This window comes from Panthera uncia (genome assembly GCF_023721935.1).
Source record: "Panthera uncia isolate 11264 chromosome B3 unlocalized genomic scaffold, Puncia_PCG_1.0 HiC_scaffold_1, whole genome shotgun sequence".
Taxonomy (NCBI): domain Eukaryota; kingdom Metazoa; phylum Chordata; class Mammalia; order Carnivora; family Felidae; genus Panthera; species Panthera uncia.
Window position 1 is genome coordinate 46716599 of NW_026057582.1, and position 27760 is coordinate 46744358.

General features: G+C 40.2%; 1 protein-coding gene across 2 annotated transcripts in view; it reads right to left on the reverse strand.

Moving 5' to 3' along the window:
* GNG2 (G protein subunit gamma 2) overlaps positions 1-24767 on the reverse strand; it is a 121364-nt gene extending 96597 nt beyond the window's left edge. The window contains exons 1-2 of one of the 2 annotated variants that reach the window (XM_049612783.1): positions 24423-24764; positions 6455-6496 (exon numbers count right to left, since the gene is read on the reverse strand). The gene's annotated coding sequence lies outside the window, so the exon portion shown is untranslated. Of the gene's footprint in view, positions 1-6454; positions 6497-24422 lie in introns of both variants that reach the window. The other variant, XM_049612785.1, reaches the window with a different exon arrangement.
* Between the last annotated feature and the right edge of the window lie 2993 nt (positions 24768-27760).

Below are 27760 nucleotides of genomic sequence, written 5' to 3' on the forward strand. Positions count from 1 at the left end.
CAGATTAAAAGATGTGGTCCAGAAGAGAAGCAGACTAACAGATGGTTTAATGGCACTTAACATACTCACCTTTTCACTATAGATTAACCGAAAGATGAAAACTTCTGACAGACACACAAGAAACTATTAACAGCGGATACCTCCAGGGAGTGGGGCTAGAAATTAGCATTTGGAAAGAAACTTCTATTTTTCACTTAACGCCTGTCTCTACTGCTTGAATTTTAAAAATCTTACACATGTATTCCTTTCATAATAAAGAAAACTAAATTAAAAGCATGGTTATCACATCACAGAAAAGGAATACAGTATATACTTAGTATAGTGTCTGACACATAAAAAGCTTCCAGCAAGTGCTTATTTATTGATCAAAGTAGTTACCGCCTATCCAGCAAAGTAAAATCAACTTCACTAGAATAAAAGCCTGCTTTCATCTCTGTGACTATGCATGTTTTCCATTAATCATATTGTGAGGAATGTTCATTGCCACCTGCTGAGCGTATGATTTTAAACTCTTACACCTCACACACCAAAAAATGAAAGCTCCTTTCTTAATTCCCAATCATAAAGCATAGTGCATGCCGCTACCTCTCAACTCTGTTACCGCTGTTCTTGTAGGCACACTTCCTTATTCACAGCAGATGATGCCGGGCTTCTAGGAACCACTCTATTTTACAGTTGGGGGGGTTGCATGATATTTTCTAAGACATTAAAGGTTACATGGCAGCATATGCCAAAGCTAAAATACTGATTTAAGTGGTATTTTTTAAAAATGATGCGATGGTTATGAAGTTTGGGTGCTGTGCACTGGCTACATGCTGTTACTTGTTGCCTAGTTACATCTCTGAGGAAAGGTCAAAATGGTTGCCTCTAAATCTAGAAGGAATTAAAAAACCTTAAAGCTTTATAATTAAACCAAGGATTGTGTGAACCCTTATGTAAGCATCCCTTAAAACAAGTCCCCATCAGACTTTGATCACATGACAGCCCTTGGGAATGTTGAAGGAGATGTTTTAATGAAAGACATTTCTGTATCTGAAATTTGTTACCTGCTCACATTTCATTAAAGTTATCACATCTGGACTCTTTCCATTTTATCATATCCACCTGCAGTCTGCGACCACAAGATATTAAAAAACTGTCCAACCTACTTAACACAAGTTCTATCTCGTGAAAGATAGAAGAAAGTCCAGTGTTTTAAACTGTTCCACTAAAAAACCAAATTGTTACTGTGGTCAACTTTGCAAAGTCTAGGCCAGTCTATAATCTAGTAACAAAAACTATACATCTTAATAAACAACTTGTGTCTTAACTCTCAAAATTGTTCCTCCTTCACCTTTTTAAGAGTTTCCTCATTAGGTCTGCCTTGCAGACACTTTTAAGTCTAAATATCTTCTCTGAGTAGTGGGGCAGGATACAATCACAATTTTGGTCTAGAAATTTAACATGAGTGTATTAAAATGGCTAAGATGGCTTCCAGAATCTACAGAGAGGGAGAAGCCATCTTTTTTCACTTGAAAAAAGTATTTTTTAGGTAAAATTCACATAACACAAAGTTAGCCATTAACCATTTTAAAGTGTACAATCCCACAGCATTTAGTACATCCACAATGTTGTGCGGCCATCACCTCTCTCTAGTTCTAAAACATTTCTATTACCCCCAAAGGAACCCTGCACCCAGAGTAGTCATTTGGACCTCTTATTTACATTTACTCTCTAATTTCTCTCTGGCAAAGAATAAAAGAAATCTGGGTTTAAATGACAGCATAATGATTTGATATGCTTTCATTTCTTCTGTAACTTTTTTGATTCACAAAAAAACCAGCATGCACAGGTCTGAAGCTGAAATGATGCTAGTCTTAACAAAATGAAACCGGGATTGGTTGTCCTAGAAGGAACCCCAAAAAGGGGGCTGAGGTAGATCTCAAAATAATTTACAGTTCTATCCAAGACAAATCCTTGTCAGAAACCCAGATCGTACCTCCATGACTGATAGTGCTCAATCTATTGGGATTAAAAAAAAAGATATTGAAAGAGAATTCCTTATACTATCAACAAGGAAAGTTCAGAAGATAGGGAACAATTAAGCACATTTAATAAAAAGAGGAGGGGGGAAAGTGCCAGCTCCTGAAAGTCAAGTACCTGTTCTGGGGGAGCTAATTTATTATTCTTTCAAGAACACTTATAGCCTTCTTTGTCCCCGTGGTTTAGAGAAACATAAAATAAGAGACCCCAGGACCTTCAGGATTCCCGTTTTCTCACTCTGTCTCGTTATGGTTAACACAGTGCAGTGTCTTATGGAAGCAGGGAGGAAGGACTGAGCAAGAGTCTTTACCCAGATGCAGCTACTTGGATCAGGGCAAGTAGCTCACACTCTACAGCTGGCAAGTCAGAAAGCATCAAGAGCTGGGTGAGACTTGAGCACATCGTCCACTCCAATCCCTTCTCCTCGGACACTCAAGAGAGTCTTCCTAATACTTCTCTATTTCTGAACAGTCTATGCTATCTCTCAGGTGGGAAAGTCCAACTTTGTCATACAAGAGACAGAATTCAAACTAAGAGAGCCCCAGGTTGTTTAGGGAAGCCTGGGTTTTATCATTTCCATACATGCTGACGTGCTGAAAAAGAAGCAGTGAGGCACTGTGGTCACTTCAGTAACAAAGTTTTTAAAGATGGGCTCATCAGAGGCATCTTATAAGAGGGTGCTGGTAACACTGGGGAATTGAAAGGGAAGGCCATGAAATGTAACACCTCTTAAATGTCACAGGTTCTTCTTAGTTCTGAATCTGAGAGTTGTTGTTGTTGCTGTTTTTAAGTTGGTTTGAGCAAACATGCTAATGTGGATACAGGTTTTCCAAGAGTTAGACTTGCTCCTCTCTTCACCCCAAACCCTGGGGGTTGTTGTCATTATTTAATGCAATCAAAATTTCTATTCGGGGGCACCTTTATTTGGGCCATCAGTCAGTGGAGCGTGCAACTCTTGATCTCAGGGTTATAAGTCTGAGCCCCACGTTGGGTAGAGAAATTACTTAAAAATAAAATCTTTAAAAAAATTTTCTATTTTAGTAATTCATTGACATGACAGCTACTTTCCACTAGAGCCATTTGTTAGACAGATGGTGGGGGGACCAACTGTCCCGATTTTCCCAAGACTGGTCCAGTTTTAGCATCAAAAATTCTATGTCCCAGGAAACCCCCAGTCTTAGACAAATCAGGGTGGTTTGTTACCCGATTGCTAGCCCTAGGTTTGGTCTTCAGATCTGCACTGCGGAAGTGTCTAGAAGTAAATAGAGAGGGGGCCTGCTACAAAAAGTAGCTGAAAAAATTTAAAATCTCCAACAAAATTTCCAGCTACATTGTCCTCCAGAGAGAATTTTCAAAAAATAAGCCAGTGGTTCATTTCACTCAGTAGGCAAAAAATGGTTTCTTACTTTGTGGGGATGACCTACCTGATGGATGATGGAAATTAAACCATACTTAGAAATTAGCTATAAGAAATACCTCTACAGTGAGGTTTTAAAATATTGCTATTTTTTCCTCCAATTTCCACATTTTAGAGCCTAATAAATATAGCATAATATGACACACAGACATAACAGCATAAATAAAAATCTCACATGTCTTTGGTACTATTCAAAGACCTTGGAACTTACACACTGTGGGCAAACTCCCCAAAGCTGGAGGAACTCCAAAAATAGCACACCCTCCAGGGGCCACACCCATAGTACCAAAAGGTCTGGCCAAGAAAGGAGCTGTGGGACGTCAACCTGTCCACTGGATCCAATGACAAATACTCCAAGAAAACCCAAAGCCTTTAGGGCTTGTATCTATAACACAGGATTTCCAGAATCAAGACAAAAACTTGCTCCAGCAATTCAGGAACCCTAACTCCTGCTCAACCCTACACAGTGGAATGTTAGATAATCCTACCTCTGCTACCTGACGCCTTTCCACTTTTCTGAACAACTAATCTCTTTTACTTTGCAGTAGGCAGAATAATAGCCTCCAAAGAGGTCCACGTCCTAACCTCTGGAACCTGTGAATATGTAACCTTACAAGGGAAAAAGGGACTTTAAATTAAGGACCTTCAGAAGGAGAGAGTATCCTGAATTAGCCAGTGGGCCAAATCTTATCACAGGGGTCCTTAAATCAAAGAAGCTCTTCTATCTGAGTTCAGAGATACAGAAGGCATACAGAGATGCAATGTTATAGGCTTCGAAGATAGAGAATTCTCTAGAATTCTCTCCTAGAGCCTCCAGAAAGAAAGGTGCCTCTGTCAGTACTTTGCTTTTAGCCCAGTGAGATCCGTACAGAACTTAACCTGCAAAACTGTAATAAATTTGTATTGTTTTAAGCCACTGAGTTTGTGATAATTTGTTACAACACCAAACAGGAAATGAAATATATCCTTCATCATTGCTGCGCTTTCAATTTGCATGCTGCCTTGGTAGTATTTTGCTTTAAACCCCTATATTTGACCATTTCTTACCCAATGTTTAATTTGCTTCTCTGTATAGACTAAAAAAAAAAAACAGATTTGGTCCTAGAGCACATATGCTCAAAATCCCTCCAACAGTGCAAAACACTATTTTGCTTTACATATCTACTTAGTTTAGTTTCTTTCTTTAGTTTGTTAGCACAGGGACCACTTACATAAGGAACCACTGAGCATAAGTGAAATCAATCATTTTGCATGAGGCAAAAATGCTGGCGAGAATAAGTGACAAATAATCGCTCTACCATTGTGTGCAAAGACACAGTAGTTCCCAGGGTCTTCCTAGGGTGCTCTGGATATCACAGTGACTGGAAGATGCCACCGGCCTTTTGTGAGCCAAGGACAGGAACACCAAAAAGGACAATGAAGAATTGTCCCATTCAACATGCCAGCAACTCCCATTGAGAAACTCTGCCTGGATTGATTTGAAGCATTTAAGTACATGCATTAACATGAAAAAAATCAACACAAACATCAGATAGAGAACATCAAATACTTATAAGAGAGTCTTCATTATCAACAATACAGTAGTCCCTGCCTTATCCGTGATTTTGCTTTCCACGGTCCCAGTGGTGCTTGGTCAACCACAAATATCCCCCACAAATAAGGGGGGGGGGCTACTGTATTTGGTACAATGTAGGGATGGCTCAGTACTCTCTTGCAAGATATTAAGTACTTAAATCCAAAAGAACTTCACTATGAGGTAGCAAAAGCTATATATGGTCTTAAAAGCATACCTACACAGGCCTTTCTTCTAATAAGCTCTTGATTAGAGATTCTTATCCTAAGTTTCTAATAGTAGAAAATACTAAATATTTGCTGAATAAATAAATGGATGAAAGACCAGCTCCAGGAAACTGTCAGTATTTTTTATTAGCACTTTTCTGTAACCACTAAATAGTTATGTAAATAAATAATTAAAAATCCAACAACCAAATTCAAGCCACTGACATAAAATCCAATGGGCAACGAAGAGAATAGGTGGTAGCATAAAGGAAACAATATCGGCCACGAATTGATAGTTATGGAAACTGAGTGGTGGGGATATGGAAGTTCATTATATTATTCTATACTGGAATATGCCTGAAATTTTTCCTAATGAGGTTAAATTTTAAAATAGGGGAAAGGGGCACTTGGGTGGCTCAGTTGGTTAAGTGTCAGACTCTTGGTTTCAGCTAAGGTCATCATCTCTCGGTTTGTGGGTTTGAGCCCTGCATCAGGCTCTGTGCTGACAGTGCAAAGCCTGCTTGGGATTCTCTCACCCTCTCTCTCTGCCCCTACTCTGCTCTCTCTCTTTCTCTCTCTCTCTCTCAAAATAAATAAATAAACTTAAAATAGGGGAAAAAATCCAAGTTGCTGACTACTGGTTGGGGCCGACAAACACATTATCACCTGTCTCAGCAGTATGGTGACCTTTCAAGTCTACAACCAGAATCAAATGGCTTTAGCTACTTTCAAAAGCCAAGTTAGCTTCTTTAAGAAGAAACCCCTACAGCATTAGGTTGACCTTTCGTTATTATTGTTTGTTGCTGCTGGAAAAAAACCCTTACAATGTCTACAACCAGTCTGTTAAGAACAGGGCTTACCCTTCTCTGATCTAATCTACTGTGACGTCTGTCTTGCACAGGGTATGTCTTCAATAGCTGCAACCGATTAATCATGTATAGTGCCACAGGAATACATTTTAAGGCTATGACCCCAAGGCTCTCCAACTCAGGTTTTTAGAAGAGAATAAGAAAATCTGGGTGAGAAATCTGATTTTAACTATCATCAAGGATAACCAGGCTTGCCTTAAATCCTGAAATCATGTTAATTTTACTAAAGCCTCTATGGATATTTCTTTTTGATAAACATCACACGTCAAATGCAATCATCTACAGGATCAGTTAAGATACTCTTTTCGGCTTAAAGTTCTGGTTAGATTCAAGAAAATCCTAGGAGAAAGTATTTTATAATTCTTACCTCTTGAGTTCCCAAAGCCTGAGGCTCACTGGCAGATCTGGGCTGTTGAGAAAGCAGAGAGGAAAATTTATTTATTTTTTTTATAAAAAGGAAAAATAACATGATACATAAGAGCTGAACAGGCAAATGGGTGTTTCTGTAAATAGGATTTGGTGGTAATGGCTGGATAGCTCTAAGGGCAGAGGGTCTCACAGGTTTACATTTCTGAACCAAGAAACAAATATTTTGTTAACTCTTTTTCTTTTAAGAAGCAGATGTGAAATAAGAGTCTCTTTCTTTGTGAACTTCCCTGGCCCGCAAGAAACCATGAAAATACAAAGTCAGCTTGGGAACTTAAGGAAAGCAGAGTTCTTGGTGACAGAGATGACTAAGAACAAGTCTTTCTCTTGACCTCACCCAATCTGTTCCCAACGGACCAAAGCGGCAGAGGCAGGAAAGGTTCTTGCTTTAGGTGTCCTGGACAGAGCTGAAGTTCCATTTGTGTGTATCTAGCCCTTTAAGAGGGTAGATTTAGACAATTTAGCAATTATAAAAGCATCTTTAGTATCTACAGTTTCTGTGGGCTGTTTAGAAGTAGAGACATGCATATCCCTGGCCACCATAACTTCTGAGGATGTTGAACAAAAATCACATTGGGTCCTAGGACCCATGAACATCAGTGTCTGTAAAGATCTCACAGTGCTTAAGATTGGCACGTGTGCTACAGTCACAACCCAACCAGCTCCCAGATGGTTAGAAGGGATCATACATTTTATTTTATTTTATTTTATTTTATTTTATATTTATTTATTTATTTATTTATTTATTTATTTATTTATTTATTTATTTATATTAACATATGAAATTTATTGTCAAATTGGTTTCCATACAACACCCAGTGCCTATCCCAAAAGATGTCCTCTTCGATGCCCATCACCTACCCTCCCCTCCCTCCCACCCCCCACCAACCCTCAATTTGTTCTCAGTTTTTAAGAGTCTCTTATGCTTTGGCTCTCTCTCCCACTCTAACCTCTTTTTTTTCTTTTTATTCCTTCCCCTCCCCCATGGGTTTCTGTTAAGTTTCTCAAGTGGATCATACATTTTACAATGAGCCAAAGTTGTTAGGAAAGCATTATCTCATGATTAATGACAGCAAAGAAATAAAAAAAGCCAAGGGCCAAAAACAACCTATTTTCAGAGAATGAAACCTATGGATAACGATGATTAGTGGGGCTTGTAAAATAAGCCTATCCAAGGATGCTCGGAGCTGAGCACTCTCATGCATTACTGGTGCTAGCAGCCTCTTGGGAAAACAGTTTGGCACTATTTATCAAGGCCCTCAAATATGTTCTCAATCATTGTCTTAGTGATATCACTCCTTGACTTTATTAAAAAAAAAATACAAAATGCAGACAATTTTTACCAAGGTGTTAGAAACAAACAAAATACCAGTAATTCAGCCTACTGAGTAAAATAAAAACTCTGCATGATGGAACTTTGAAACAATACATACAAAAAATTGGGGAGCCTTGGGTGGCTCAGTCCGTTAAGCATCCACCTCTTGATTTCAGTTCAGGTCATAATCTCATGGTTTGGGAGTTCAAGCCCCACAGTACAGAGCCTACTTGGGATTCTCTCTATCTCTCTCTGCCCTTTCCATGCTCATGCTCTCTCAAAGTAAGTAAATAAAACTTTTTAAAAAACAGATACAAAAATTTTAAATAAGGAAAAATATACATGATATAAAGTAATGTGAAAAAATACAAAACTACATATAGTATGACCTCAATTTTGTAACATATGTTTCAAATATACTTTTTCTAATTCTTTTTTATTTTTTATTTTTTTTTAATTTTTTTTAACATTTATTTATTTTTGAGACAGAGAGAGACACAGCATGAACGGGGGAGGGGCAGAGAGAGAGGGAGACACAGAATCGGAAGCAGGCTCCAGGCTCTGAGCCATCAGCCCAGAGCCCGACGCGGGGCTCGAACTCGCGGACCGCGATATCGTGACCTGAGCTGAAGTCGGACGCTTAACCGACTGAGCCACCCAGGCGCCCCTCTAATTCTTTTTTATATTTTCACATGTATATTCTTCTAGTACATTATTTCACAAATATTATTTTCTGGTAAATATTATAATCTCTCTGATATAGGTTATTCTACAAAATGACTGGAAGAAGATACATCAAAATGTAAACAGCATATTACCTCTTCTATCCTATCATCTATAGGATAATGAAAGTAGCAGAAATTGCTAGATATGTCCAGTATCTGCTCTTCTTTTTTATGCTTATAATAGAATTTTCAGCTAGGAACATAGATGTCAAGGATAACTACTTTTCCCAGCCTCCATTGCTGCGAGGTGTGTGGCTATGAGACAAAGTTCAATGCGAAGACTGCAACAGTGATAAATGTCAACTTGTGGGCCATGCCCTCCCCTTTCCAACTACGTCCCTTCCTGCTGGTGATAAGTGAGATCCTTAGGGCAAGCTACTACTTTAGATCATAAACCAAGAGAAACATGCTTGAGTGATGGACTAACATGATAGAAAAAGCATGGGTCCCTGGATGTTCTTGAGGAGCAGAGCTACCTTTCCAGCCCTGGACTACCCATACCTCTGAATTATTATGTGAAAGAGAAATAACTTCTGTCACCCACGGTGAAGTCAAGTCTCTGTTACTTGCAGTTCAACTAACAACTCAAGTATTTTGGCAATTTAAGTATTTTCCAAATTTTCAATAATCACCGTGAATTACTTTGATTATCTGAAAAAAAAAGTTTGTTAAGCATCGTTTCATAATGTTAAGAAAATTAAGATAGCACAGAATGGAGTTCAAGCAACGTGTGACTTCTCTCCATATAGGAGAGGAAAAAATGAAATCCACAGTTTCAAGAAGTAGTTAATATATCCTTTCAAGGGCATAAACTACACACAAACTCCCTGAGTTGCTATGACCCTTTCATCATGCACCAGGGCACTTTATTTCAAGCCTTTTGAAAAACAGTTTTAACAAGGAAAAGTTGTTTAGCTCTAAATAAAATCTGCTTTAAAATCTGCTTGAGGAATATTCTAAAAAAATACAACTCTAGTCAACATATTATAATTATCCACTTGAGAAGATATCTAGACTTCTTAAAGTAAACTTAGAAACATTCTTAAAAACAGCTTTATATGCACTCACTCATACCTTTAATTTAATAAGGTTGTTGTTTTCTCCCCATATAGAATCATAATGACTCACCCCTACCGTACGTAATTCCACTGGTCCAACAACTGTGTTGACTGTCCATCAAACAAGTGTTATGTTTTGATTTTACTTTCCTCTGGAGTGGAGCTCACATAACCTCTCTAATCTCTGTGACCCATGGGCCCGTATTATAAGATGACTGACCAAGATAAAGGAGTCAAATCTACTCCATATAATAAAGATACCTCATCCACTTGGGGATCAGCTCTGAAACAATGGCCTCACTAAAACCAGTCTCTACCCATATTAGAATAATGCATTAAGGATCCTTTAAATCTGCAATAACATTATGCCCGTGGTATGTGATGTCTTTTGGAAGATCATTAAAGCCTTGTGCACTGGCGTGCAAGACATTTCCCCAGGCAGACCTCAAAGACTTATATGTAATTATGTATCAGATAAAGGATCTATTTTTCCCCCCTTCTACCCCCAAGAGAATGTCAAATGGTCCTTTTCTCCCCTGTGAATCACAACCCCCCGACACTAATACGGCTAACTTATATTCAATAACCAAGGAGGTATGCCAGAGTTTCTTCACTCCCCTCTAAGGATAACTATGCCAGTATGTTTTCAAGATCCCCCTAAACTCTCTCTTGCAATAGGCAAATAGAAGCTGATAGTCCAAGCTCTGAATTCTCAGTTTCTCTCCCCCTCTTCCCTTGACAGGAACATAAGCAAGCCAACTCGACAGGCCTAATTACCATGGTAACAACATGCACTGTGATTATAGATGTGTTTGTTTTTTAAAATGACTCACAGATTGTTCTCCCAGAAGCCCCAGACACACAGGTTTCTGGGTGGTTTACAAAAGCTATTCAAAGTTTTCTTGCAAATTTCTCGCTCCTATTAGCATAACTGGTGTGATGGAGAGAGATTCATCAAATCAAATATGCCTTTCTCCTTAAGGAAAAAAAAAAAAAAAAAAAAAAAAAAAAAACGCCGCTTGGTTCCTTAAACGCTCCAACATTAATCAATTTAAAACTTGGGTTAATAATAAAATTAATTTGAGTTTGTACACTGGAGATAATTAATCTGTTCCTAATTTAAATAATTAAGGTATTTCATAATGTAGTTTTAGAGACCCAAATGAAATAATCAAGTGAAATAAAATCAGCACTAAAAAAAATAGCAAATAAAATAGCCTAAATCTGTGGGTACATGATCGGTCCCATGTAAAGTGTTACAAAAGAATAAATGTTAAGTCTTAATACCAAGATGTTTTTAAACTGACGTCCAAAATAAAGACATTGACTTTTTAAATGCATACATGAAAGAGTCCAGATATTTGGAAAAATTGGACTGTTCTGTTCATTTATTCAATACATATTATTTAAGACACGCTATGTAATAGGTATCATTGTTTACAACCAGAACATCGCAATAGGGCTTAGGGAAGTCCATTTTTTTTATTGGAGACAAAGACCATGGGTGTGGCTTAGTCTATGAGAAAGATTCTTTGCCTCACAAGGCACCATTCGGGGTAAGCTCTCAGTGAGAAGGACAATTTTCCAATGATAGTATTGGGCTTAGAATTCAGAGTCCTGACTTTGGCATCATGGTTGACTCTCTCCAAAAAAAAGCACAGTTGGTAATTTTGGTATGTTGGCTTTCCTCAGTATGAATTGGAAACAAACCTTATTTTAAAAGAAAATTTAAATGGAAACTTATAAATCTATTTAACTTAAAACTCTATCTCCTGATGCTTTCATATAATACAACATATAAAACACACACACGCGCGCACACACACACACACAAAATAGTCACTAAAAATCACTGTCTCCAAATAGCTACACATTTTATGCACTGTTACCAATAATATACTCTTCCTCTAGAGTTTGAAGGGATAAATTGGCTAGGTTATACTGTGGTGATGAACATTTCCCAAATCTTAGTGGTGTAAGACAGCAAAGCTTATTTCCCACTCCCATTACATGTCCATTGCAGGTCAGTGGAGAGACCATTCCTGGGTTGTCTTTACTCTAAGACCCAGGCTTAAGAATGCAGCCCCCATTTCTGTGTTCCTACCACCGCCAATTGCCAAGTAATGCACTCACACCCTGATTCTTAGAAGCTTCTTCCTGGAAGTGATAAATAGCACTTATGCTCACATTTCACTGGCTAATACAAGATATGTGGCTACATCTAACTAAATGGACAGAGAAGTGTAAGCCTTTCGTGAGCTGGGAAGGAAAACTGGAAATATGTATGACTAAGTGCATGGATTACTGGACAAATAGTGCAAGCCTGAGATTGGCGCTTAAGTCAAAACATCGACATCTGGCTATCCCAGGGAAATAGGCTTCCTCAAGTGATTCCTTACTCCAAGTTCTTTGTGTCTGTGACTGCTATTGGTCCATAGCAGTGATTTCTGCTAGAATTTGGTAAGAATCCCATGGACAGAATAAAAGACACTCTTAATTCCAGCTTTGTAGTAACAGTAGTAATTACAGTAATTAATAGTTATACTTCTAAATAGTTACTATGTGATGCATTCTGCTAAATGAACATTTTAATACATTATATAATTTTCTCCTGACAATTTTGTGAAGTAGGTATTATCATTATTATTTCCCATTTTATAGATGAGGAAACTGGGGCATAGAAAGTAACTTGCTCTAGAGATTCCGATTCCAAACTGGTGTCCTTTAATTAACTATGCTCACTTGTGTATTAAGCTTTAGAAAATTATTTTTTTAACATTTATTTATTATTTTCTTTAGAGGGAGCGTGAGTGGGGGAAGAGCAGAGAGAGAGGGAGACTTGAGGATTCAAAGCAGGCTCTGCGTGCTGAGAGCAGCAAGCCCGATGCAGGGCTTGAACTCACAAACCACGAGATCATGACCTAAGATGAAGTCAGACACTCAACTGTCTGAGCCACCCAGACACCACAGAAAATTATTTTTTACACTACAGTATTTTAGGATTATTTTAAGACTTATAATAAAAAACACATCATTTGTCTTTTACCTAGAAGCTTTCACTTTTTCTTACTTAACTTTTGTATTATTTTCATTAAAAGAAAATCTAGGGGCTGTTCAATATCAAGGGTTTTTTTTTTCTTAGTGAAATTATTTGAATGCCTATACACCATGACGTTCCCTAAACACAGTCATCATTTATGAGATTTTTTTTTTTTAATAGCAAAGGATCAGCTCAGTTCTCTAAAGACTCAAAAAGGATGGGTTTTTTTTCCTGTTTAAGTTTTTTCACAATTTTTCTAATATGGTTCTATACAGATCAGATAAATACCCTTCTTAAATAGAGCTCTGTTGGCAAAGCCTAGAAATTAACTTTACTTTCCTGTTTAAAAATGCAACTATGAGTAGGAAGCACTCAATCATTTATTATAGAAAAGGTACTCCTACTATTAATACTTAGTCTGCTATGATGAGAACGCAAAGAAACCACACCTCAAGGCAAGCAGTCAAAACACTGTAATGACAGCAATTCCGCTGAAATCTCCCTTTTTTCACTATGGCTGCCTCACACACGTGGCCTCTGAAATACAATGCCAAAGTGGAAAGTAGGAACCACGAAGAAAAGGCAACGATAATAGAACTGCATGTTGCCTCCAGAGTTGGAAAGTGAAAACCAATTTTCGAAACAACTCATAATCTGAAATTCCAGAGATTAGTCATTCTTCTCTTACAGGTGCTGTAATCAACAAAATACACACCTCTCTAGAGAAAACAAGGTTTTCATTGAAGTCTGACAGGCGCCACACATAGAGAACCCTTGGCCTCTCTGGGGCCTGTCTTGGCCCAGGGTGGATTTTATTTACATCAAATTGACTTAACTGACCAGGCAGGAAATCTCATTTTATATATATGTGTGTATATATATATATGTGTGTGTGTAACATATATTTATACGTATGTAACATATATATAACATATAATTTATATATATGTTACATATATATATTTACACAATTTTTTACAATGCAGATAATGCAAGAGTGGTTGTCTAAATTAAACGACATTCTTTTTTTTTGAAGTTTTCATTTATTTTTTTTAATTTACATCCAAGTTAGTTAGCATATAGTGCAACAATGATTTCAGGGGTAGATTCCTGAATGCCCCTGACCCATTTAGCCCATCTCCCCTCCCATAACCCCTCCAGGAACCCTCTGTTTGTTCTCCACATTTAGGAGACTCTTATGTTTTGTCCCCCTCCCTGTTTTTATATTATAAGTTAAATGACATTCTTATGGCTTTACAGGACCTGATGTATTTTCCTCTGGAATAATTTGGTTAGAAGGTTATTTACTAAGTCTTGTATTAGCCATTTGGTATTTTCTTTCAGGATTCTTTCTCCCATCTACCTATATCACCACCATTTAACAAAAACAAGCTTTTTGTCTATGTGTGTATGTGTGTTTTTCAAAAGGAAATGCATGGAAACACTGGTCAACTCCAAGTTGTGGGCTCTTGAAATATCAATTACCTTTTTTGAGCCTTGATAGCTTCACTTATAAAATGGGAATAATAATAGTGTTAGACTCCATTGACTGCCTACTTGTTAATCATCAACTCCTTGTTCTTTGCTAACACAACCAGACCTTTTCTCCGGGGTCTGGTGACCATGTGCTTCAGAGACGCTGTTCCGTGGCCCCAGGAGGAAACTCTCACATCAGCCAATCACAGGGGTTCTGTCTGCCTCACCTCCGTAGATAAAGCGTGTGAGCTCTGAGGGGGATTCAGCTGGAGACAGCTGTTCTGTAACACTAATAAGAGGTACATGAAAAGGAATCGGTCACCTCACTGTGCCTCTAGATATTGAAATCTTCCTGTTATTCTGAAATTGTAGTAGCCATGTCAGCACCAGCAGGGGAACAGTCTAAGAGAGAAACCAACTGTGGAGGATGTCAGAACAGGAGGAAGGAAAGAATGCAGGTTGCTAAAAACAGTGTTCTGGAGTTACCCTTCTTTTAGGAGGTCTTGAGGCAAATTTCCTGTTGGTTAGGCCATTTTGGTAGGGTGTTCCTTTACCAGCAACCAAAAGTACCCTGATAGAAAAATTCTGTTCACTTCTCATAGGGTTATTTTTTAAAACTAATGGCAAACAGTAATGTATGCAAAGTACGGGGCACAAACAGCATGCCCAGCAAATGCTAGTTCTCAACTTGATTGCTGAAATGTGTTGATTTTCACTCATTCAACCATGAGTGAGCGCTTGACTCTATGTGGTCCGAATGGCTCCTCTGTGAGGTTTTCCTTGGTTCCTCCCAATAGAATTAAGGGCAAAAATCACTGCTTTCTCTACTTTGTTCATCTAAAAGATAATACCAAGTACCTAAGGTTTATTTTAAACAATAACATTGGCATTTAGTCCAGACAACAAGCCCTGTAGTGCTGATTGCAGTGTAGAAAAATATAATGAAACAAAGTAGTCTTGCTGACTGTGTAAATCAATTTGATCCGAATAAATTTTAACCTAGACCAGGTACTCAATGGAGCAGCCAAGTGTGCTACATTTGGAGACTGCCTAGTTTAACGGAAAAGTGGCTTTCTGTAAAGGAAAGACATATTTCATAGATTATTTTTTTAAGTTTATTTATTTGAGAGAGAGTGCATGCACGTGAGTGGGGAAGGGACAGAGAGAGGGAGAGAGAAAATCCCAAGCAGGCTCCACAGTGTCAGCACAGAGTCTGACACAGGGTTCAGTCTCACAAAACATGAGATCATGACCTGAGCTGACATCAACAGTCAGATGGTTGACCAACTGAGCCACCTAGGGACCCCGAGATTATTATACATGTATGTGAAAAGGACATACAGGCTCTGAATTTCATCTCATCCTTAAGACCTGACTGGGAACTCTCACCCGCCCCCACCCCCCACATCCTCACATCCTCACATGGTGTGCTCCTCGCCAAGGCTCAATTTAAATGTCACCTCCTCAGAGAGGTCTTCACGGACTACCCAACAAAAGTACATTTCCATTACCACCACCATCGTATGTATAATCTCCATCATTCAACTTGTTTCTATTTTCATCCATCTCAGCACTTCTCACTACCTGATATTTTCTTGTATTATAATTTATTTCTTGTCAATGGGGTCCAAACTTGGCTGGCTGTGATCTAATTAGCCTGGGCTGAGGCCAGGACCTGGGTATTTTTTTCAAAGTACCACTCAGTGATATTGAACATGCAGCCAGATCTAAAAGCCACTTGTTTATGTGTTTACTGGATCTCTCCCAACACTAGACTGTGAGTTCCAAGAAAACAAAGAACTGGCCTGTTTCGTTCATCCAAGTCTCCCTGGCCCCTCCAAGAACACGTGGCACATTGCAGACATTCAGTTAAGGCTTGTGGACCGAATGACCAACTGGGTTATAATTACATCAGCATTTGTCTGTTTCCCCTGTAGTTTATGAGCTCCTAGAGAGCTCCTAAAGTATCTAGCCCAGTCTGCATCAAAAAATAAGTGATGAAGGAGAGTTCAGTAAATAAATGAATTATAAACAAACTGCATTTGTGAGCTTAAATATTCTCTCACACGCACACACACACACACACACACACACAATAATATGTGAAGTAAGGGATGTGTTAATTATCTCGATGGAGGGGATCCTTTCGCAATGTATACATGTATCAAATGAGCCCACTGTACACTTTAAATGGCTTATTTTATTTGTTAATTATACTTCAGTAAAGCTGAAATTAAAAACAAATAAACAAAAAACCCCCATAACTGTATTTGTGTGCTATATATAAGGAAGACAAAGATGAAACTGGGCGTGGCCACTGTCCTCAAAGAGCTGGCTGAAGGGGAAAAAGGCAGATTGCCATTATACACACTAGAATGTGCTAACTGCTATGATGAAAGAACAAAAGATTTCAGGGGAGGTAAAAATTGTTTCTTACTGGGGAGGGGGGGAAAGAAACCAAGGAAGGCTTCGTGGAAGAGGTAGCATTGGAACTGAGTCTTACAGAACAGATGGAATTTGGCTATTCAGAGAAGTAACACTGTGGGGTGAAGTGTGGAAGGGGAAGTAGGAAGGTTATTCTAGGGAGAGGAAAGAACACACACAAACCAGTCCAGCTGGAAGTTAGGAGGGCCTGGACTAAGACACCAGCTATCAATGTGGAAAAGAGTAGATAGTGTCAAGATATGTTCCCAATCACAGTGCAAAAAGCTATGGGACCAGCTACAACTTGGGCTGTTTGTTGAGGAAAACTGAAATTGAGTTTTTATAACTGAGGGACTGAGAGAATGGGGTGTCATTAATAGTCAGGGAATCCGGTAGGAGCTAGTTTTGGGTGGGGAAAGGCAATAGTAGCACTGGTTTGGACATGTGAGTTTCATTTTCAGTGGGTCGAATGTTTGCAGGGTGCTTGATGCACAAGTTTGGCAGCGGATGAGTGATGAGGATGAAGGATCACATTTGAACTTACCTGCACGGTGACAATGACTAAAGTCATAGAAAAGGATTTGATAAAGGGAGAGGGAGAAATTAAGAGGCAGAAAAACCAAATCTTGAGAACAAACATATTTAGGGATCATAACTTGGGGGTTAGTGGGGAAGTTGGGAGCCTTGAGAGAGCTATGAAGGGTGGAAGAATGTGCCACCCCAAAATATACCTCTTTGACATACAGATTATTTTGAACAGGATACTTTGGGAAACAGCAGACACAGGAGAAATTCTGAAGACTAGATGTTACCGCTTATGTAAGGGAAATTTACACTTATAAAGGAAATCTCCATTTATAAGGGTGCCTCCTCCCTCTCCTACCTGAAAGGGAAGGATGACTAAATCCCTAGAGACTCTAGTCAGTGGACAGGTATCCACTTAAATCTGCTTTATCTTAATCTTACTCTTATTTACCACACTTTTCCTGGTCACCTCTCCCATAACTGGCTTCCTCCAACCCTTCTTCTCTGCCTTTAGCTGAAGATGGTATTTCAGCCGGAATTCTAAGCCACCTCTGAGAGTTACTCATTTTTCCTGGGTATCCTGCATGTATACATGAGGTATACATGTTAATAAGTATGTTTGCTTTTCTCTCACTAATCGGCCTTTTGTTCCAGGGTTCCCAGATGAGAACTTAGGATAGTGGGAAAACTATTTTTCTTCCCCAACAGGTAGAAGAGAACAGGTTCGTTGAAGTTATAAAAGTCAAGGGGAAGCTCTATTGGCAGCAGATCTAATTTTAAATTAATTTATGTGCATGAACTAATCACATTTGCAGGCAAAGAGAAGAGGGCCAATAAAGATAAGAAACCAAATACGTGTGAAAGAGATAGACTTATTGTCAGAACATAGTCCCCTACAAAGTAAAAAGAAATGGAATGGAGAGTCCAAGTAGAGAGTTTACTCTCAGCTTGAATGAAAGGCTGTGTTAATTTGACCTAAGAAGACAGGGGAAGAGAATGAGTGGAGACACAGAGGTATTTTGAGATGGTAAGTAATGAGGTTGAGGAAGCCTGTAATATATACCTTTTCAGATAAACAGAAGGTGAGGCCACCTGAAATAAATAAAAGTAGTGGGACTTAGGTTTAAGGGTTTTATTGAAAATGCACAGGGAATAGTAAAATAGGAAATTTAAAAAAAAAGAAGCAAAGGGTTTTCAGAGAACAGCAATGGCCCTACTGATGTTGCAGTGAATGTGGAGTAGAACCCAGCTTCTAGACCCTCTTCACTAGCTCTGAGTGCCAGGTACTGGAGGAGAGGATTGTGGAAAGGTCTGACCCTGACAACCAGGCTGACAGGAGGGCAAGGAAAGTCCAAAGCAACAGGGAGGAAGGGGTCAAGGGCCTAGTTTTCCCAAGCCTCTCCTTTAAAGAGCTTGACTGTTTACACATATTTGCCAAGAGATAAAATAGTTGATCTTGTCTTATCTCAAACCTTGGTATAAAGTGGTACCATTTCTAAGAAACATGTTATCACTCGAGTTTAAGATTGAACTCCCTCTTTTTTAATGTTTAATGAAGTCCCTTAGAGATTGTTTGAACATCGATTCCCATTAAATATAACTCGTTTTCTGTAACATAAGAGTCTGGGGGAACATATATATCTCTAATGCTCTTACCTGAAAATCTGAATTGCAATTCCAACATGACATCTTTACATTTGAACAAATCTGAACACAGAAACTGCACACTTACACGTTACACAGGGTGTTAAATTTAAACACTTATGGTCTTCTTTTTAAACAAATTTGGTCATACAAACAATTTTAAAAGTGACAAACTATAGAGACTTTCTCTGTCCGTTTGCCCTAAGACGGAGGGAGGTGAAATGGAGATTGAATTGGGAGGCAAGGTATTAATCATCTGGGCAAATCTAGAAAGGTAACTTAAATTCTAGGCCTTTTCTATTATCCATCATGGATGGTTTGATACAGGTTAGGCTCATCCCCAGGTCATTTTCAGTTGTACAAGTTCTACGATGTCAAAGGTCAGGAACTAAGTCTTAATACAGCTCTGTAATTCCCCTCTCCACCTGGATCTAGTAAAGCCAGTGATGGATCCTCCAAGTAAATGCAGAATAAATAGATTTGCAAATTAAACAAACTGAGGTTCATTATTCAACCAACCAACACAAAGAGTGCATTATAAGAAATACACATATGATCATTCAGGAGTTCTTCAAACCATTCAAGGTCAACCTCTGTTCCCACACCATAAATCTCAGATATTGTTGCTCTTAATAGAATCCCCCTTCATCTTCCCACCCAGCTCCTCTCAAGCCTTGTCCACTCCCTGCCTCACCAGTTTCAGAATCAGGGGTGAAATCTGCAGTGGGAAATGAAACACAGAAGGATTCCCTATTTTCAAAAGTGAAATTTAGATCAGCATCACATTTCATTAGTAGAAACCTTTTTCAGACATCTATTGTCGTTTAACTACCAAAGCCCCTTCTTCACAGGTTAATCCTCTCCATTATGCAGAGCTGGAGAGGGGCACCTGGGTGGCTCAGCTGGTTAAGGGTTGGACTCTTAGTTTTGGTTCAGGTCACGATCTCACAGCTCTTGGGTTCCAGCTCCAGGTCGGGCCCCGCACTGGCAGCTCAGAGCCTACTTAGGATTCTCTCTCCCTCTCTCTCTGCACCTCTCCTGCTGTCTCATGCATGCGTGCAACAGGCACACACACTCTCTCTCTCTCTCTCTCTCAAAATAAATAAAGAAACTTAAAAAAAATAAAATAAAGAGCTGAAGAACAATTTAGTACTTTAGATTCTCTTCCTTATTTCTGACCCTGCTAACTATTGGACATTTTTTTTCTCATCCAGCTAATGAGAAGAGACTAGAAGAACATGGGAACAACAGTCCCCCAGGGCCTCCTCTGTAGTAGCCTGGTCCACATTTGACCAGCCAGCTCACTGGTGTGACTGTCTACAATACGGGTTTGGATTTCACTATCAGGTCCTTGATATCACCAATTACCAGGAGCTATACAGATTTTCTTACTTTCTCCTTTTGATTTTTTTTTTTTAAATGTAATGTTTTTTATTTTGTGTTTTAGAGAGAGAAAGAGATAGAATACTAATAAGGGAGGGGAAGAGAGACACACACACACACACACACACACACACACACACAGAATCTGAAGCAGGCTCCAGGCTCTGAGCTGTCAGCACAGAGCCCAATGTAGGGCTCAAACCCACAAGACTTATTCATGACCTGAGCTGAAGTCAGAGGCTTAACTGACTGGGCCACCCAGGCACCGCCCCTCCTTTTGATTTTAAAAGTTACTTCTGAGAGAGATATTTTACTTGGGCAGAGATAATACTGGTATATGCAAGAGATTAAGTACAAATATTACAATCATGATCTTTATGATGCACTATGTTAAGTGATCCCACCATTTAAAAATGTCTCCTTGAAAACAATCCAATTAAAAAATGAGCAAAAGACTTGAGTAATCGTTTCTCTAAAGAAGATATACAAATGGCCAAGAGGTCCATGAAAAGATGCTCAACTTCATTAATCCTTAAGGAAATGCAAATTGAAAACATAAAGAAATACCAATTCATATCCATTAGTATGGCTACTATCAAAAACAGACAAACAAAAACCCCCAAGAAATGACAAGTGTCGGTGAGGATGAGGAGAATTTGGAACTCTTTTTTTCAACGTTTTTTTTTTTTTTTTTTTTTTTTTTGAGACAGAGAGAGACAGAGCATGAACGGGGGATGGGCAGAGAGAGAGGGAGACACAGAATCGGAAACAGGCTCCAGGCTCCGAGCCATCAGCCCAGAGCCTGACGCGGGGCTCGAACTCACGGACCGTGAGATCGTGACCTGGCTGAAGTCGGACGCTTAACCGACTGCGCCACCCAGGCGCCCCAGAGAATTTGGAACTCTTACGTAGTGCTGTAGGACTGTAAAATGGTACCATCGCTGTGGAAAACAGTATGGCCATTCCTCAAAACAATTAAACACAGAATTACAATTTGATCCAGCAAATCCATTTCTGGGTACCCCAAAAAAGTGAAGGCAGGGACTCAAACAGATAATTGTACACTCATGTGCACAGCAGCATTATTCACACTAGGTGAAACATGTAAGCAACCCCAGTGTCCAACAGATGAATGAATAAACAAAGTGTGGGGTAGACACACAAAGGAATCTTATCCAGCTTAAAAAAAGAAAGAAATTCTGACACCTGCTACAACATGGATGAACTCTGAAGACATTATGGCGAGTGAATTAAGCCAGTCACAAAAAGACATACCACTTACATGAGGTACCCAGAGTAGTCAAAGTCAGAGACAGAAAGTAGAATGGCGGTTGCCAGGGGCTGTGGGGAGGAAGAAATGGGAACTTATTGTTTGATGGGAGCAGAGTTTCAGTTTGAGAAAAATGGAAAAGCCCTGCCGATGGACAGTGGTAATGGTTACACAACAATGTCAATATACTTAATGCCACAGAATGGTACACTTAAAAATGGTTAAAAGGGGAAATTTTATGTTATATATATTTTACTCCAATTAAAAAAATATATATATATCTCCTGGAACCTTGGAGGTAGCTAGCGGCAAAGGTCGAGAATATGCTAGTTTTCCCTTATGTCACCCATGAAGAAAAAATGCCACGTGAGTACCTACCACATAGCAGGCACTCCCCTATTCACACACAAAAGCAAAAACAAAACACAACAAAATGAAAGACAAAAACAAAACCAAAAAGAAACCCTTGATTACGTACTATTAACTTCTCTTTACAACGAAGAAACTAAGGTTTATACATTAACGTACCAGGTCAAGTAGTAAGAACCAGGGATAGGATTCAAAGGCAGATCTGCCGGACTCTAGAAGCCTGTGTTCTTTTCACTCCACGATGTTCTTTTATTCTACCCACAGTTGTCTTTTTGAACTGGCTTTCTGCTTTGACGATAGAGCTTTTATACTTAAAAGTTGGGCCTGCCTTCTGAAGTAGGCTAAAAAAGTCAGTCAACCAAATACATTCACTATGTGCCCACCATATGAGGCCCAGGGCTGGCCACGAAATAATGGAGTCATGTTTCCACTCAGCCATTGGCCATATGGCAGGAAAAAAACCCCATACAATTAAAATTTCAGTGTCCATCGACTCCCTCAAAAGCCACTGAATACTCTGGGCAAAAGCACTATGTCTTTCAATATTCCATATGGCCAGAACAAGTGGAAATAGTCCAGTTTTACAGCATAGAAGCATTTTTATCTTTTTCCTAAACCTTCTACCATCATAGTGGCTGATCTGCTGTTACTCACTGATGTTGTGCTTCAAGCTGGAATTTAACAATTAAGGAAATGTTTTGTGCTGTGCAGAAAATAGGCAGCTCTTAATTGTTTTCTAAAAGAGAACAGGGGGCCCTCTTGACTCTCCTGTGCCTAAGGGCCAAGGTTTCATTTTCTTACTCTTTTGTGAAACGCAGCGAAGAATAACACAGATTATCTACACATCCCCAAATAAAGCAGGGTGTTGGCAGGATCCAGTGAATACAGCCTGAAGATGAGTAAGTACCAAAGGGTGAGCCCCATCCTTGTTCATACAGCCCAGATTCCCAACTTTCTATTTCATTTAGTGACAGGCAGCTTGATCACAAAACTGGATCCAAGTTAGGGGCATTCTGGATCCAAGATCCACCCTACATCTCCCCCTGGAAGATGATCTTTACATATTTTATTCTTTAGGAGGCAAATGGGGAGTGTAATTGTGAAGTACATGGAATGACCTGGCTTGCCTACAGGTTTGATTAAATTCATTGACTCCACAGGGAAACTCTACGGTTTCAACACTAGCAATATTTTGCCCCTTAGACATAGCACAAGTTTAATTTAATAAGTAACCTCAGAGAAGTAGACATTTTTTTTCCTTTAGTACCTAAAGATTCTCATCTCTGAACATGTGCTGCTACCCACAAATTTTGGGAAGCCAAATCAATTTCAGAAAGATGGCATTAAAAAGCAGACCTTACAGCTTCTCATAACCGAGAATGGTGAGAAATGAGGAGCCATATACACTCTCAACGGCATATTTAGTGTTTAAAAGCCTATATGTTAGGAATTTGAATATCTAAATACGACCTTTTTACTATTTTTTTTACCTTACTATAAGCAGTTCTTTCTTTCCTTTGAAAACTTATCTCTCTTCATTCTAAACATTCGAGAAGAAACCTTTCATCAATGACCATTTATTGCTTACCCACACTTTCCATTGGAAACAAAGCTTAATTTTTAAAACCATGCTTCAGTAGGGTCTTATGCTCTTTCTCCTACATATCCTGCCAAAGACATCTCACAATTTCATTTCCAATCCATTAGACCTATTTAGTGTACTTTTACAGGTCGTTCATAAATATGAACAAGTCATAGTCACGGGCACTCTCATTAAGAGGATCCATTGCTCAAGATAACCAAAGAACAAAAATCGCATTCTGATTTTACCATTTGGGTGTAAACAGGTAAGGAAATAACCGAGCTCCACTTTCACGTTTTGTCCCTCACTAAGGTTAACATGCATCTTGACCTACAGATGAATAAAATCCACATAAACATCAAATCCATATATATCTGATTCTGGACAAGTTAAACCCGCCACACTCCTATGCGAAAGGATGCAACTTTAGGATGAGACCTACTAGCAAATGGTAGCTCTGTCTGAGGTTATCCAGAAAGCAGCTGCACAGAGAGCAGAGGGAGGAAGACACCGTTTTTTAAAAACAAATACTGCCCCTCACATACGCAATTCCAGCCCTTGTTGGCAAATTCTGAGTACAAAAGGATTTAACCAAAAATAAATAAATAATAATAATTTAAAAAACAGCTAAATCACAGTCGTTATAGTGCAAAACAGCAGACACCTCAGTGCAGTATGTAAGAAAGATAATGCAACGAACATTTTCCACCACTTAACACCCTTAAGACGACGGGACTGCAACGCTCAGATGATGAGCCCACAGCTTCACAGCCCCAGTTGATTTCAACTGAGCCCCGCTTTTCTTCCAAGAGAACTCTGCAAACGGCTTCTTAACACTTAGGGTGTTTTTCTGACGAATCGCCAAAGCGAAGCGCCAACGATGATTTCAACAACAAAAACCAAACAAACGCAAAAGCAAATGTGCCACGAATTTGGCCATTCTCAACAGCCCTTCTCAAAGAACCCATCCTCTCATCCTTTCCCCCCACCGATCCCGAAGCAACGTCCCCATCCTCCCTGAGAAATCCGCCCTTACAACCGCAGGCGGTGGTCATTCTCTCGCTTAAAAAGGAGCGAGCCCCAAAGCGGCCCCTTTACCTGGGCGCCCGCGGCTCGTCGGAGAGCGGCTGGTCTCCTGCGGGGGAGCCGATGTGTGCAGGGGAGCCCGGCGCAGCCCGCGCAGCCCGCCCAGCCCGGCCCGGCCCAGCCCAGCAGTAGTAGGAGCTGCCACGGAGCGGCCGCCGCTGCGCGCTGTGCGCTGTGCGTGTGTAGCAGCGGCGCCTGCAGCCCAGGGACTAGTCCCCACCCAGCTTTGTCTTCAGTCATCGCGCTTTCTACAGGAAGCAGCGCATCTCCCACTTCCTCCTCTTCTTGGTGGCTCTCGGCTGCTTTCTTCTTTCCCTCTCTTTCGAGCTAGCGCTTTCACCTCCTCCTGCGCTGCCCACACTAGTGTGACCAGAACCCCTCTCCCCCTTTGTTCCAAGTCCCCCTGGTGCCTCTGTTCCTTCCTTCCCCTTTCTCATTCCCTCACCTCTAACAGCAGCTTCCAGCAACCGCCTCTTCGGGCCCCCTTCCGCGCGCGCAGTCGGCTTCCCGGCAACCGGCCTGCACCGGCCAGTTGTCGTTGATGGTGCTGCTGCTGTTGGTTTTGGGGGGTCCGCAGCCCCTGGCGGGGGGCTGGCCCTGAAATCCAGCACCAGCCTCAATGGCTGCTCCTGATTTACTGTGGTCCCTTTCAAGGCAGCTAGCTGGGAGCCTGCAGCTTGCAGCTTCTCGCTGCAGCATTTTGCTCTGTGGCCAACATGCCAGCAGCTTAATTTCTCCAAGGTCCCACTACCACGGAGATCTTATTAACCCACATGCTCAGAAAGGAATGGCCCTGATAAGTATCCTTGTGGGGTACAAGTGCTAAACCAAGTCCTGCACTGCTACCTGTAGCCTGACAGTGAAGACATATTCCCAAAAGATTCTCAGAGGTGCCAAGGAATGTGGGGGGGGGGGGAAGCTGAATGCCTTCCCAGCCTAGAAAGAGAACTCTGCCCCTGCCCCCACCCACTCCCACTGGTAGGGCTGAAAGGACACTCATGACCCTCTAATCCTTTCCCCCTTGCTTTAGGGCTTTAGGACGGGTATCATGTTATGGGTAAGGGTAGAGACTGCAGGCAGTCTGTCCACTAGGACTTGAATCCAAGCTGTCATGACTGACTATATGAACTTGGGTGAATTATTTAACGTCCGTGTCCCTCGATTCCCTCATCTGCAAAATGGAAAGGATTACAGTCACATCCCACAGCAGAAATGTGAGGGTTACAGGAGATGGCCACAAAATGCTAATAGTTCCCGGGACTTAGGAAGTGTTAAATACACATTAGCTCTTTTTAGAGAACGTGGATGCTCTGAGACGAGATGACTTTTGAGAGTCAGCAGCCACATCAGGACCAGTCTTTGGTTTCTGAGTTCCCCACCATCAGTATATTCGTCACTAAACTCTGATGCTCTTGGCGACAATCTATTCAGTTTGTGAATCACCCTCCCCTCAATTCCAATACAAGGTGCTTTGGGGAAGCTACAGATTAAACATGGCCTAGGGGCAGGAGAAATCTTCCCAGTGTCCAAGCATTGCTGTTAAGAAACCTCTCTCCAGGCTTCAGTGCCCAGAAAGCTAATCCTCCCCAGGCAAAAGAGTTAATTCCCCAACTCCACCTGTTTAAATCCAGTCCTGCTTTAACCCTCCGGCAGTTTGAGGCCACATGCACCTGAAGATACAGAATTTACTAAATAGGAAATGTTCTGACACGGTCCCAGCATACTCTTTGTTTTGACGTTCCAAGAACAGAATTGACTTTTCTTTCTGGAAATCTTTTATCAAAAAGGACCCTAATGTCAACTCACTAACATCAGAAAATTACAAAATGGGTTGTTTTAAGATTAAAATCAAGGAACTGCTTTTGAGCCACCAAGAAACAGAATTGTGGTAGGGAGAAAGATTGGACACAGATTTCCACTGCCTCCTGCAACCCAATGGAAATCAGACACGAATTATCTCCAAATCAGGAATCTTCATGGCAGAGGTTCCCAGGAGCTTTTAAGTAAAAATTTAAATACAGTATCTGTGCTACAAAGTCTAAGAAAAAAATGAGAAGCGCAATTATTAACGGTTGGAAGATTACGGAAACAAATCTCTGGTTAGTTTTAGACTAGTGGATTTTGGTGTTAACTCTGGATTCAAACAGGTCTCTTCATTTATTTATTTTTCTAATCCTCTGTTTGTCTCTCTCCTTCTCACACGTTCTCTCAACCAGCAGAGAGTGGTTGGTATTTACCTTTACATCTTTATAGGAAAATCTCAGACAAGGAAATCTGCCAGGAATTTGACCTGTTGTTTTCTGATTGGCTCTTCCCCCTCTGGAGCTTAATAAACTCTCAGTAGGTTCACCTGACCACTGCTGTGAGCGCTCAACCAACCTCTCTTCACAGCCGAAAACTAGATTTTAAGCTCTTTCTCTTTCTGTCATTAACCTCATTGCTTTCAACTGGTCCTAACAGACTCTTTCTGGAGAAGAAAAAGCTGGGGGGAGTAGATTGGCCAAGAGAGAAGATCAATCCAGTTCAGATCTCTTAACACAAGCATAGTGTAAGTACACGCTAAGTCTGCAAAGTGTTCATTTCTTGGGAGATATAATTACATCTCACCATTAACAGTTCATGCCATCAGTAACTAAACATGAGCCTAGCCTAGATGCGTTGTATCAATGCATAGAACAGAAACCCGTAAAACACTCCAACTCATCATAGTCTTATTTATAGGCATTGATACCTTCTATTTCTTAGGTCCACCGTGTAGAAGTGGTTGATGGTCATAAAGAAGCCATAGTTTCAGCCTGATATCTCTCCTGCATTACCAAACATTCTAGCTGAATGTCCCTTGAAATTAACATTTTCCAAATTTTATATATTGCCTCAACCAAAGCATGTTCCCCTTTCTGTATTCTCCACTTTATTTAATGAGGACTATAAACCTGTTTCCCACAGGGGGAATATAAGAAGGCTATCAAAACCATTTGTCTTTGTCACCCCATGTCTGATTGAAAGTTCCTTATCTGTTTGTTCCCATATAATTTGATAGCACTGAACTATCCCTTTGACTAAATCCCTGTTTTCCTTGCCCCTGTCTTAACATAAATGCTTTGGTTTCCTCTATATGACTGCAATACTCCCTCCTGTGTCCTTCTACCTCCAGTCTCTCTTCTAAACCATGCCCGCTAGAAGTACACTTCTAAAATGAACAGTTCAGGGGCGCCTGCGTGGCTCAGTCGGTTGAGCTTCTGACTTTGGCTCAGGTCATGATCTCGTGGTCCGTGAGTTCAAGCCCCACGTCGGGCTCTGTGCTGACAGCTCAGAGCCTGGAGCCCGTTTCAGATTCTGTGTCTCCCTCT